The sequence below is a fragment of the Drosophila grimshawi genome, unplaced genomic scaffold, assembly GCF_018153295.1.
Source record: "Drosophila grimshawi isolate 15287-2541.00 unplaced genomic scaffold, ASM1815329v1 contig_44, whole genome shotgun sequence".
NCBI classification, from domain to species: Eukaryota; Metazoa; Arthropoda; class Insecta; order Diptera; family Drosophilidae; genus Drosophila; species Drosophila grimshawi.
The window spans coordinates 8,449,937-8,462,277 of NW_025063240.1; the positions used below are offsets into that span (position 1 = coordinate 8,449,937).

The 12,341-nt window shown below is 37.4% G+C and overlaps 1 long non-coding RNA gene across 2 annotated transcripts; it reads right to left on the reverse strand.

Moving 5' to 3' along the window:
• Positions 1-9,910: 9,910 nt before the first annotated feature.
• Positions 9,911-11,185, reverse strand: LOC116805878. Of its 2 annotated transcripts, none has more exons than XR_004365436.1 (3): positions 11,056-11,185; positions 10,924-10,964; positions 9,911-10,753 (listed from the first exon to the last, which is right to left on the reverse strand). It is a non-coding gene; the product is annotated as an uncharacterized LOC116805878 (long non-coding RNA). The 2 variants fall into 2 exon arrangements; XR_004365437.2 differs by having other exon boundaries at positions 9,911-10,492; positions 10,549-10,753; positions 10,924-11,177.
• Positions 11,186-12,341: the final 1,156 nt, after the last annotated feature.

Genomic DNA, 12,341 nt, shown 5'->3' on the forward strand with positions numbered 1-12,341 from the left:
TTATAGGCTCAGCTATTTCAATTATTATATTATTTAAAGACAATATGTAATTATAAGTTTCGAATTATAGACAATTTTGTTAGTTAAATAAGCTGCTAGGGATCATTATTATTATTTATCAATCCATATCGCAGTTGAGTTCGCTCCAATATTTTACATGCACTCCAAAAAAATTATATTAATTATTGAAAACACATTTTTAGGCTCAGATGTTTGAATATGTGCATATAATAATTTAAAGATATTATGAATATGCTCTTTGTTACAGTTCCAAATAAATGGATCTTTAACAGAAAGGGACTGCAACTTTTCAAGTCAACTATCCTTCTTGCTGTACGATAGTCGCATTAGTGTCCTTCAAGTGGCATCTTAGTGCATACGCCAAGAACACTGACCAGGAGCGAAAGGCTCACCAAAAAAATAAACGACGCCAACTTTGTCAGACATTGTGCAACGTGCAACAAAAAGGAGTTGCTTGCACTCGCTTAGCCATATATCAGGATATGTGTCATGCCCACCCAGACATCGTCCAATCAGTAGCAGGACTACAACTTGTGCGAGTAAAAAGCGTAATTTTTAGACCATGCTATGTGTACAGATATCTATATATTTTTTTATTTCACAATGAGTCTTGCAACTGCAAGTATGTGGGGCTTTCTAGTGTCAGGGAACTTGGTCCTGCACGCCTTAAGACTGTTTGGTATCTCTTATCGTTCGGTCGCATCTCCGTTTCTTGTGTTCCTTTCAATGGATCCTTGCAACCGCCCACATTTGGCCTGCTTAAGCATTTCTTATTGCGTTTGCTGCTAAGCGCATTTTTCAATTACTGCAAAGTTAAGTGCACATTTATTTTCAGTTGCAATTACGAAAATGAAATACTTTGCCAAAGTGCATCGTATGGCACTCGATGATTTCATTTATATGAGTCAATAGTAATAACAAAAATTATATATTTATCAATTGAAAGGCAGCATATGAATTGATATGCCAGCAATTTTTAATATAATTGCATTTTTAAAACGAAAATCAGCTTTTGATGGAGAGCTAATAAATCGGGTCGATTTAATTTGACTACTAAAGTATTTATGACTTAATTGTAATAAGCTATAATTATGTTTTGTCCTCTTGAGAAATTTTGACAAAAAACTTTTGGGTTGAAAGTAAACCAATTTTGCTTATCTTAATAATACTTTGGCACAGAACCCCAAGACATTATAAAGTTCTAAAACAATGAGCACAGCATTAAAAATAACTATCTTGGGCCTCAAATCACAATAGAAACCCCTTGCCCGAAATCACCTTGTCCTAAAAGGGAACCCTTAGCAGAGCCCTGAATTTGCTTTGGCCACACACGAGACTATTAAAAAATATGCGCATGTTAATTTAAATAAAGTGTGGAAACAAGCCGAAACAAACAAACGGAGGGCAGGCAAAAGCGCAACCGGTCAGGGTCCCAGGGTGACTGGCCAGAAGGCCAAGAAGGGGAGAGTTACAAATAGAAGCTAAGAGTGAGAGAGAGAGAGAGAGAGAGAGGGAGAGCGAGATAGAGATAGAAGCAGAGCAAATATTAATCCGCAAAAAGGAATTGTCACAAATTGTGTGCTGGCTGAGGTGGCGGCAACTGCCCGCTGGGCAAACAACAGTTGCAGCAGCAACACAAAAAGGACAAAAGGATATATCTTTTGTGTGTGTGTGTGTTTATGTGTGTGTGTATGGGGTGAGGGTAAAGGGCCAGTTCTAACCTTGCCAGCGCTGATTGTTTCAAATCGCAAGTTTGGCTTACCTTTTTGGGAATTAATTTGGCAAATAAACGCTGACAAAACGCAGGCAACTGAACAAGGACAAAGCTGGATTCTGTTTTTTGGGGCGTGGTTTTGCATGGCCCCCCCAACTAATAGGATTTTGATGATAGTTGCTTGGTTTGACCAACATCTACTTCGACCCTCAGGCGTTGCAGCCATCGCCATAATCAATTTTTGGCCAGGTTTTTTTTTATTCTTCTATTGCTTGCTTGTTGGCCTCTCAGATGATTGTACCCTGTGACCCATGAAATGAGTTTTGGCATGTGTGTGTGTGTGGGTAAGAGGTGCGCCGGGAGACAAACGAAGCTGGCCAAATGAAATTACCAACACATTCAGTGGAGAAAGAGCTGGCGCTGAGCCGCAAATCCAAAGCCAAAGCCACATTTCGTATTCATAGCTTTCAACCACTCACTCACACACTCCCACTCTATTTCTCTCTCCCTCCCTCTCTCCCTCTCTCACTCTCCCCGCCTGTCTTTATCTCTCAATGCGGTTTTTGTGTGTGGTAGCATTATAATTAATTTCAGTGGCCCAAATATGTAAATTTGATTACGAGCCGAAACCAAAATAAATGCACAAATATAACGCATACGCAGCAGTATTCAAAATCTCAGTGCTACCAAGGGCCGGCTTCTAAGCCGCTTACATTGACCAGTTTCGAGTCGTGCGGACAGAACTATGGCCACATGCTACTACCACATTCACGTCCACATCCACATCTACATCCACATTCCACGTCTATGCCGCAGTTCATCAACGAGTAACAAAACTTTTGTTTCCCGCTGTCCTGCAGTTTTTGTTGTCGCGTGACTTTTTGACTTCAACTTTAAATGAATTTCATAACAGTTTTTCGTGGCGGAACAGCCAACTGCAACTGTTGGAACCCAACTTTTTCCATGGATTAGTCGTAGCGGAAAAAAGTCAAGCCACTGCTGCACTACATACTTTTAGGGCTAGTTTAATTAGCGGCAATGTTGGCCTCGTAGTTATGCTGCCAAAAAAAAAATGGTCGGAGTATTCTTAAAAGATTTAAATCAAATAGTGGCAAACAAATTACTAAAAAAAAAATTGAGTTGCAAGGCAGCAGTAAGCGTGTCAACAAAATCAAAACATATTATTTGTGGGAAGAAAGACGAGTTTTAAAAGTCGAAATAATTAAATACAAATATATTCATCAATTATTGCACATGTTGCTAACTTTCACAGAGTACACCTGTCTAAAAATGCAATATTTATTTATTGCATTTGCTTACAAACAAAATTCCGCTAATTAAAGACCCGCTTCCTAGTCTACAAACTTTGCAGCCACATTGCAAATTTAAAAGGATCCATAAGCCAGGCTAGGGCACCGAAGCTCAACAGGAGAGCCAAGTAAATTTGAGTAGGCAACAACAACAATAACTAGTAAGACCAAGTTTATGCAAAGAAAACCTATTAGTTGCGTGCTATTTGAAACCGTCAAGCCAAAGCAACTAAAACTATAAATTTCAATAGAGCGCACTAGGCAAAGTTTGGGATAAACAGTGAAAATAGCTTAAACTGCTGCCAGGGTACACACAACTATATAAAGGATATCAGGACTATAGCCATTTGTGCAGCATATTTGCAGGCAAACAAACCAAAGTCATCAACGACCCGTTTGATGCGGGGGTGGGGTTTATCATCATTTTGGAAACCTCTTGGTAAATAATTTGATAAATCAACACTGACATTCAAACGATGCGTCTCTCTTCCTCTCTCTGTGTGTCTACTCAAGACGACGATTTGCGCCAAAAAGTATGCTGCAAATTGCGCCCAAGTTGTTGCTGTTGTTATTGTTGTTGGCCTTGAAAATTTGACGCTAAAGTCAGATTTGGAAAAACATACTTTTGCCATTTTCGAAAATCACACTTAGACGCTTGTTGCCATTTCTCGTTGTTGTTATTGTTATTGATGTTGTCCCTGCAGTCGCCTTTTTGTTGCTTGTGTATTTTGTTGCTACTTGAGCACTGAAGTAGATGAAAGGCTTTTGCCATTGCCATTGCCAGTGCGTAGACCTGAGTATTAGGATTGAGTGGGGCGGGGAAGCTTGTTGTTTATTTATCGCAGCGTGTGCGGCTTTTTTACTCTAAGCCCGTGTAGCTTCCCAGCTGAAGTATGTTTGCCAATTGAAATGCTAGACAAAGTATCTATAGACCCTCACAATAATGATGTTGATGTCTGTGCGCCAGATAGATAGACAGGGCTTACATATATATAGATCACAGCATCGAAGACTCGGGTGCACTTTAAGCATGGTTGATTTTGTGTATTAAAGATGCCACGTTGCGCTTTTCGATTGTGGTTATTTCTTTTCATTTTGCTAAATCGATTTAAATGTATTCCGAATGTGTAGCTTCAGAAAATTGTATATTTCAATTTAATTTCATGCATTTAAAGAGTTTTTTTTTTGATTCATGCGTTATTTTAGGCAAACAATTTGTGTTTCTTTCAATAGTAATCAAATGGATCCATCTAAATGAAGGTAAGTACATTTTGGACTGAATGGGTTTGCTTCTGAAATGTCCCTAACCCATGCCACAAATGTTGGACCAATTTTGCAATTAAATACCCTTAGAAATCCCATACACTTTTTTTTTGTTTTTTGTTTTAATTAATGTTACTTTACTTTAATTATTTATTTTCTTTTTATTTTTCTGAACCGACTGATATCAGTCGACATTAAATAATTAAATATATATACTTGTCCATTCTACTAAACTACTTCATTATAAAATTTGCATTCGATTTCTACAATCTAAGGTTCAACATAAATAATTAAACAGTGTTTATACCCGTTAAATTTGCTGATTTCGGAAAAACTGCAATAATTAAAGCATTTGTGACACAAAACGGAATGATTGAACGAGTCAATATATTTTTGCAGTCTGCAGCTTAAATGCGCATAAATACCAAATGGAAATATTGTACAGCAGTAGCAAAAACAACAACAACAGCAAAGAACGAGAGCTGTACAAAATTTACTTTGGTAGCTAACGAAAATTTTGTGCTGAGCGCGTGAAAATTAATTAAAATATTCCTGTTACTGCCAAACGCCGCCGGAGCATAACTGAATTTTAATTGAACGCAATCAATGCGAACTTATGGATTCCGTTCACCTCTCCCCCACATACATATATATATATAGATATATATCCCTTTCGGCCAGCCCAATGACAATTAAGCAGTTTGTCGGTCCTATGAAGCTCTTTACAGTTGGTGTTAATTTGTCTGCGAGAAAATACTAAATGGAAAAATCAACTTTTCCTTTAGCTTCAATTCAATGAGAATATATATGTATATGTATATGTATGTAGCTAGGAGTTCAACAAAACGCGGTCCCAGATATCGGCAATGAAAGCGTAATTAAATTTTAGGAATTTCAACGGGACGCCAGCTTTCGAGCAAAGGAAATCGTTTTAGGGTGTCTAATGAATTTTAGATATTTTACAGAAACGTTGCAATTTCAGTAAAGGTGTTGTAGACACGATATACTTATATGTATACATATACTATTACAAATATAGTTTGACAGCACTTAATCAAGTGCATCGCCTTAGCAGGAAGAAGATGCTGCATTCTTGCAAGGAGGGGAGGCTGCAAGGAATTGAAAGTTACACCAGATGTTGCAGGCTGAAACTGATGGGTATTATGAATATATAAATGCGAATTTGTTAAAACAATATATGTTTTTAACTTGTAAGCTTTAAAGCGACTTATATACATAGGCATATTCTTCCTTTTTTTAAGACAGACAGCAGATGAAACATTCGTTATTCCTTGGTTCGTGCTTTCATTTCAGATTACTTGCATTTTTTTCCCAATATGCCACATGCTCTAATTTGATTTACCATATTTGCATATATAACAGACATATCTTAACGAACAATAAATACAAAAGTTTACCACTACTCGGCTGGCTGACATAAATCTACATATTTATGTATATAATGCAGGTAAATAAATAAAAATGCATCCGTTTGTGCTGGAACAATATAATACATGTAAATGTAATTAAATAGAATACACATACGTATTTCAGATTGTTGCAATCACATATATTGTTATTTGGATTTTAAAGCATAAAAATACATTTGGATATCAATGAGCTGCAACAACAAACAGCAAAGGAACAAAATGAAATAAATCGAGTAGAGAAAATCAGTGTGACAGGAAGAAACAATTTAAGCACGTTGGACAGGATAAGCCGTTGGTCGTATTAGTGTCTGTAACAATGCAGTAATGCACACATACACACATACGTGTACACACATTCACTGCAGTTTACACAGTTTGAAAGCGACATGGTCGTAGATTCTGCAAAAGGGATTTCAGAGCCAAACGAACCGAAAATTGTACACGTCGACGATGAGGCAAGATGAGAACGAGCAGGATGACAATGAGAATGGCGATATATTTTCTAATGCAATTGTTATTCGAGTAGCTTGAAAAGAGAGAGGGAGATAGAGAGATAGAGAGAGAGAGAGAGAGAAAGAGAAAGAGAGAGAGAGAGATAGAGAGAGAGTGTGTATCTGTATCTTACGTTGCAACGTCTGCCAGATGCCCATCCCTCTCTCATTCTGTCACTTTGTCTGTGTGTGTGTGTGCGAATGTGTGTAATTGATTTTATCGGTCATGTTAATTTTGATTAAATATGCAAATCGACGATACAAATTCGCATTTGCCACAGAACCACCACACACATACACACACACACACACGTGCACATACACACACACAAATATACTCACTCACTCAATGCAAATCTCGAACGGGTGAGACGTGAATTACCTATGGAGGAGTTCACAGCCAGCCTTGATCGTCGCCATCAGAAGCCAGCCACCCACTGACAGTTATTATGTTACGGTATTATCTCGTTATTTATGCAGCAGATGACAAATGCAATTTGTTGTTTGCACACGGGAGCTGCACTGGCAATAGGCAACGAGAACGGACAGCGACTGGCAGCCAAAAATGGATGCAAGGACATGATAATTTCCAATCATTTGAATAATCTCCTCCTGGCAGCAGCACACTCCGTGTCCGTTTCCATGTCCGTGTCTGTGTCCACCGTGCTCTGTGAAAATATTAGCTTAAGAAAATGTCTAACGAGCTCTACGTGCTGCGGCATGCGAAAGTGTTCTCCGCCCTACTGCGGTTGTCGCCTGTGGGCGGCCTCATTCGATGGCATGAGGTGGGCGTGGTCTATTTAGCTGCAGTGGCAGTTCGAGTTGACTTTACTGCGGTTTTTGGGTATTGATTAAAACTTTGGCATTTTGCGTTTTGGTCAATGCAAACGATTGGCATGAGATGCATCGGTAATTAGCAATCATACTCATTGTCGAGGTCTAATTTAATAAAGGTCTCATTACACTGTAGGGAATATCTTTGGTGTTAACCAACACTCCCCTTCCAAAAAAAAGAAAAAAAAAATCAAGAAAACAGAGCCCTAGAAATAACTACGTTGACGTGGTACTTATAGTATGCAATACGTTTTCTTATCATAAGCTGTTTACCAATGTTCAAATTCCTAATCATAAATCGAATCACTTGTTTAAAGTGGCACACACACACACACACACAAAGCACCAATACCTCTGGCGACAACATTCTATATACTTAGGCGTAGCTCGATATATCTTATCAGAATTCTAAATAAAAGTAATTTTTTAACAACTAATGAATATAATAAAACGAAAAATTCTATATAAATGTGGGCCGGCACGTACAGTCTCAAGCAAGTGAACAAAGATTTGATTCTTTCGAAATAGTAGTTACTAGTTATGCCTAGGACTGTGGGGAAATTTCTGGTTCAGGACTCTAAGATTAAGTCTGAAGTTGATTGATGAATTAACTTTGATTATGGATAGCTTAAATATGATAAAGATACATAATCATTGTTTTTTCTTCTGTAAATTAACTTTGTGTGATTGATTGCGTAGGGAGAGTAGAATTCCAACGAAATTCACCCATTTTAGAGTTCATAAAGATTCTTAAAAATGTCACTTTAAATATAGGTTATTTACAGATAAGACGCCCTTTAAAAATATGACCTGCTTGATTGTATATTCGCCCCCAACAAAAAAGAACTCAACTGCTTTTCATATAGGACTAGAAACATAGGACACATCTAATTGCCGTAGAGCTTGACAAATGATGTTGGCTATGTGACTGCTACGTACAAAAGGTTACCTGCAGGCTGCTCCCTTTTTTGATGGCGGCTGGAAAATGTTGCAATTGTTGCCTACAGCTACAAACGGCATCCAACCAAAACCCTTCATCCCACAACTGACAAAATAGACAGACAGTCGAAACGAGTGCAAAAGTCTGCCCCGGACTGCGCTGGCTTGTACGTGTGTGTGTGTGTGTGTGTGTATGTGTGTTTGTGTGTGTGTGGGTGTGTGTATGTGTGTGTGTGTATGTGTGTGTGTGTGTCCCCGAGTGTGTGAATGGTGTCATTAAACGATTTTTCATTGCAAGCTGCCGCAGGTGAAATGTGACTAGGCTGAGCTCCATCCACGTGGTGAACAACTCTGTTTAACTTTTAGCGGTCTTCGACCCTATGGCCTAAAGCGGCGACTGTACTTTAAACTGCTGCTATTGCAATTGTATATTTTTCCATTGACTCGAGAATCTGAGTCCGGAAATTGAAAATCATAAAGTCCTGTGTGCATTGGTGGGCGACAAGAGCGGAAATTATTATTTCTTTATCAATGAATTTTCACCCATTTTCACAAATTTCTTTATGAATAGTTTGCTGGGATTTCGATGCCTGCATGCGTCTTCCCTCCAAATTCGATGCCTATTATCCAAGTAACTTGAATTGTCCGAGGTGCAATCAAGTCCCCACTGCGATTGCACAATGACATTTGTGCATTCATTATGCAATCGCAACACGTAGTTTTAATCAATTGTACGTGCGAATATGTTTCCTGGATGGTGCCCCCAAAAGGATTCTTGGAACGTAGACCCAACCCAGTTGCCTGTCATTTGTGCAATTTAATTAAATTCTTAGAATTTTAAATGAAACGTTTTGCATTATTGATTACTCATTGCCAGTTTCAAAACTTACAAACCGGACAGATCTTCGCTTTGACAAATACATTTTCATAGTCTGACATGAAATAAACTTAATGAACGCCAACTTATACGCTAAAGGCTAGAGAAATTTATGATTGAAGTCTATATCGATTAGTCTGTCGCCACATTTTAAAACGTTATAAAAAAATAAAGGGAGAATGAAATGTCGGCAAGCCATACATAGATTATTTTTCCTAGCCAGTCATGCTTTCTTGAAGTTAGTAAATAATTTTAACATATGATTCACACTTATTGGTTTGTTATCAATGTTATAATACAAGCTTAGGTCACTAAGAGAAATGAATGAGCTCAACTGTGAGCTGAATTAAGCCTCATCCTTATTACTGAGTATCTGGCAGTCGAATAAGTTCGCAAATATATAAGGGACTGATAGGGAAACAGGGATAGCAGGTGCCCGAGAAGGAATTGACAACGAAAACTTATCGCTAAGTTAAAATACAATAAGTTAACAGTCGAAGTTTTTGTTTGCTTTCAGTTGGCAGGCATATAAAATCTTAAAGTAATACATATCAATATGTATTTATATTTATGCATTGCTCTAAGATAAGATATGTCTCGCATTCTTTTCGAATGCGAAGAACAATTTAAAAGTTTTGACTTATTCGCTTAAATTTTGTTAACCATGAGGCGCTGAGGTGTTATGTGTTATGTAATCAAAGTATGTTAGTATGGCTAGTTTGGTGTTGCCAGCGGAAATACTTAAACATAAAATCGATAAGGCAAGAAATTCAGGTTAATGTTTCTAGTGCTATACATGCAATAGGTGTGCATTTTTTCTACGAAATGATGACGAAAGTTATTTGGAAAATATATTAAAAAGTAAATAGTAAATTTGTATATAAATTTGTAATCACCGTAAGCAATCAAGTTGATAAATATATTTTCATCTGTTGACCAATCACGTTTATTAATATAAATCCTAGATAATGAAGTTATTTATGAAAGTGTTGTCTGCCTTTTAAAGTCATGTGTTTATTTTTTCTGTGTATTATTTATTATGGAGTACGAAAGCTTATCGTCTAAAGCATTTTTACTTATATGTATATCTTATAAGATTCGACTAATTTACTTCGACTTCTGCCAGTCGACGGGAAACTATCGATTTTGATTGATCTTACTGATAAGTTATTCCATCATCGACACACAATGTCATCAATGGAATTGAGTTCGTTCAATTTCGATTATTATTTTCTAATTTACAATATTTGATTATCCCATGAGCTAAATTTTCCGATATTGTTGCTAGCTCCCTGAATTCTTCACCTGATTGTCATTTATCACAGTTAATTTCTATATCTTATCTGACTCAATGTGCTGGTAACTGCCGCAGTAGAAGCATTTATTGATACCAACCACGCCGGGCAGAGTACATAGTATGTATGTATAAACTATGTATGTTGTGTATATGGTCTGCATTTGGGTTTTCTTATCAACGATGTGCCAACGACACGTTTGACGACCTTTTACACAATTTCTGTTTGTTGTTTGCTCGTTCTGTTTGTTTAGTTTCGTCGTTTTCGATGTAGTCTTCAAATCGGCGAGCTAAACTGGACATTGGCTGAACAAGCATTCTAATAGACAGCCTGTGAAGAGATCACCTTTAATAAATGTAGATTTGTATAAATACCTGTTCGCTTGATGTGTCACATTTATTTGGAGCCTTTAGCTTTATTCACTTGGCTGTGTTTATCCATGCCACATTCAGCATGAGGTCGTCATATCTATGCCCATATACATGTATGTATGTGATACGCTTCTCACTATCGATAACAGCGGCCAATCCAAATCCAGTTATCTACTCCACACACACACACACACACATAAGATATTGCCTGAGTAGAAGGTAAAGTAAATAAAAAACTGTCGTCAGATAAGGCATATCATATAAAAAGCGATATCTATGAAAATATGCCATTATTTCGTTATTGAACTCCGAAGTGCTCAGTTCTCCTGTTATGTATTCCCTTTCGTGAAATCATTTGAATGGAATATAGATTTTTACCTGTGATTGCAGCGAATGTGCTCGGATTAAAGTGTCGTCCTCTGTGTGATCGATTTAGTGAAAAAAAATAAATAAATATGTAAATTCAAATATGTTTCCACGTGTGTGCAGGTTTTATGGTTTTTGTTTTACTCTGATCGGTGTGGATTGGCAAGTAGAATAGCAGGCTTATCACATGTAACATTCGACATGGTGTGAGATTCTTCTATTCTACTTTCGACAAACACCAGCTAGCGTCACATTCAGTTAAGTTTACCACGAACTCAGCCGAACCAAACGATAACCGCAGTAAGTTGACAATAACAGGGCCTGAAAAATACTTTTCGTATATATAGCACATTGTGCGACGTATCTTATGTAAATAAAGCGTAAAGTATTTATCTTTTTTTGCGGCAATCGCCTTCATATCAGTCAAACTGTTTGACTCATGCATTTCGTATGATAATGATGGAAATGGGTATGGCTGGAATGCTATAATGAAGGGTTGGCCGATCTAAATTAAATTTCGTGGGGATTGACTATATTACAGGTATACTGCAAAACGTCATCATAAACAAACAAGGGTGTATGCATATCTATATTTTATAAACTTCAATGTTAAATTGAACCTTAAAATTATACAAAAAATATAGCACGATGGCTGAGTAGAAAGCCTCGTATTAACCTTATCTAAACGCCACTCACACAACGTAAAGGAAACATGTGATGTTATTGATCTTATCGATCCATTGATTTGGGTTAGAAAAACACAAAACCTGTTTACGTAAGTCTGCCTTGTGAAATCAATTTCCCGCCGTACAAAAAATAAAGATAAGAAAGGTGTTTTTTTCCGGTATTGCATATTGTTGTTTAACCTCACATATATTTTATAGATCAATTTATAAGACCGCGATAAGGGGATCCACTTTTAATGCGCGTGTTGTTTTTAAGTATTTGTTTTGTTAGTATCTTTTAAAAGTGGAATGATGATATAAGCGAATACTTATATATGTCATTTTATTTATGACATTTACCACCTTCGTACTTCACTCCAATGCCTTTACACATACATATATCTAATGCCCACTCACTACCATCAGCAAAGTATATCATAAGGACAGTTTAGTTAGAAGGGAGACTCTGTACGCATATTACAATATGTATAAGTGCCTATATATCCCCGTCATTTGTCTATCTGTCTGCTGTTGCTGCTACTGCTACTGCTTGCTGTCTGCCGGTCTTCCTTTGACTCTGACTGACTCTGCCAGTCAACATAATGAAAATGCAATTAATTTTTTCCAGCAATTTCTTTTTTGCTCCCCCAAGTCAAAGCTGACACCGACTCAAACTCTGGACTCTCCCAGCTTTGACTGCGATCCCGATGCTGTTGCAATATTATGACTCCTGCTGTTTGCTCTGACAGCTAACGGGGCACGGCG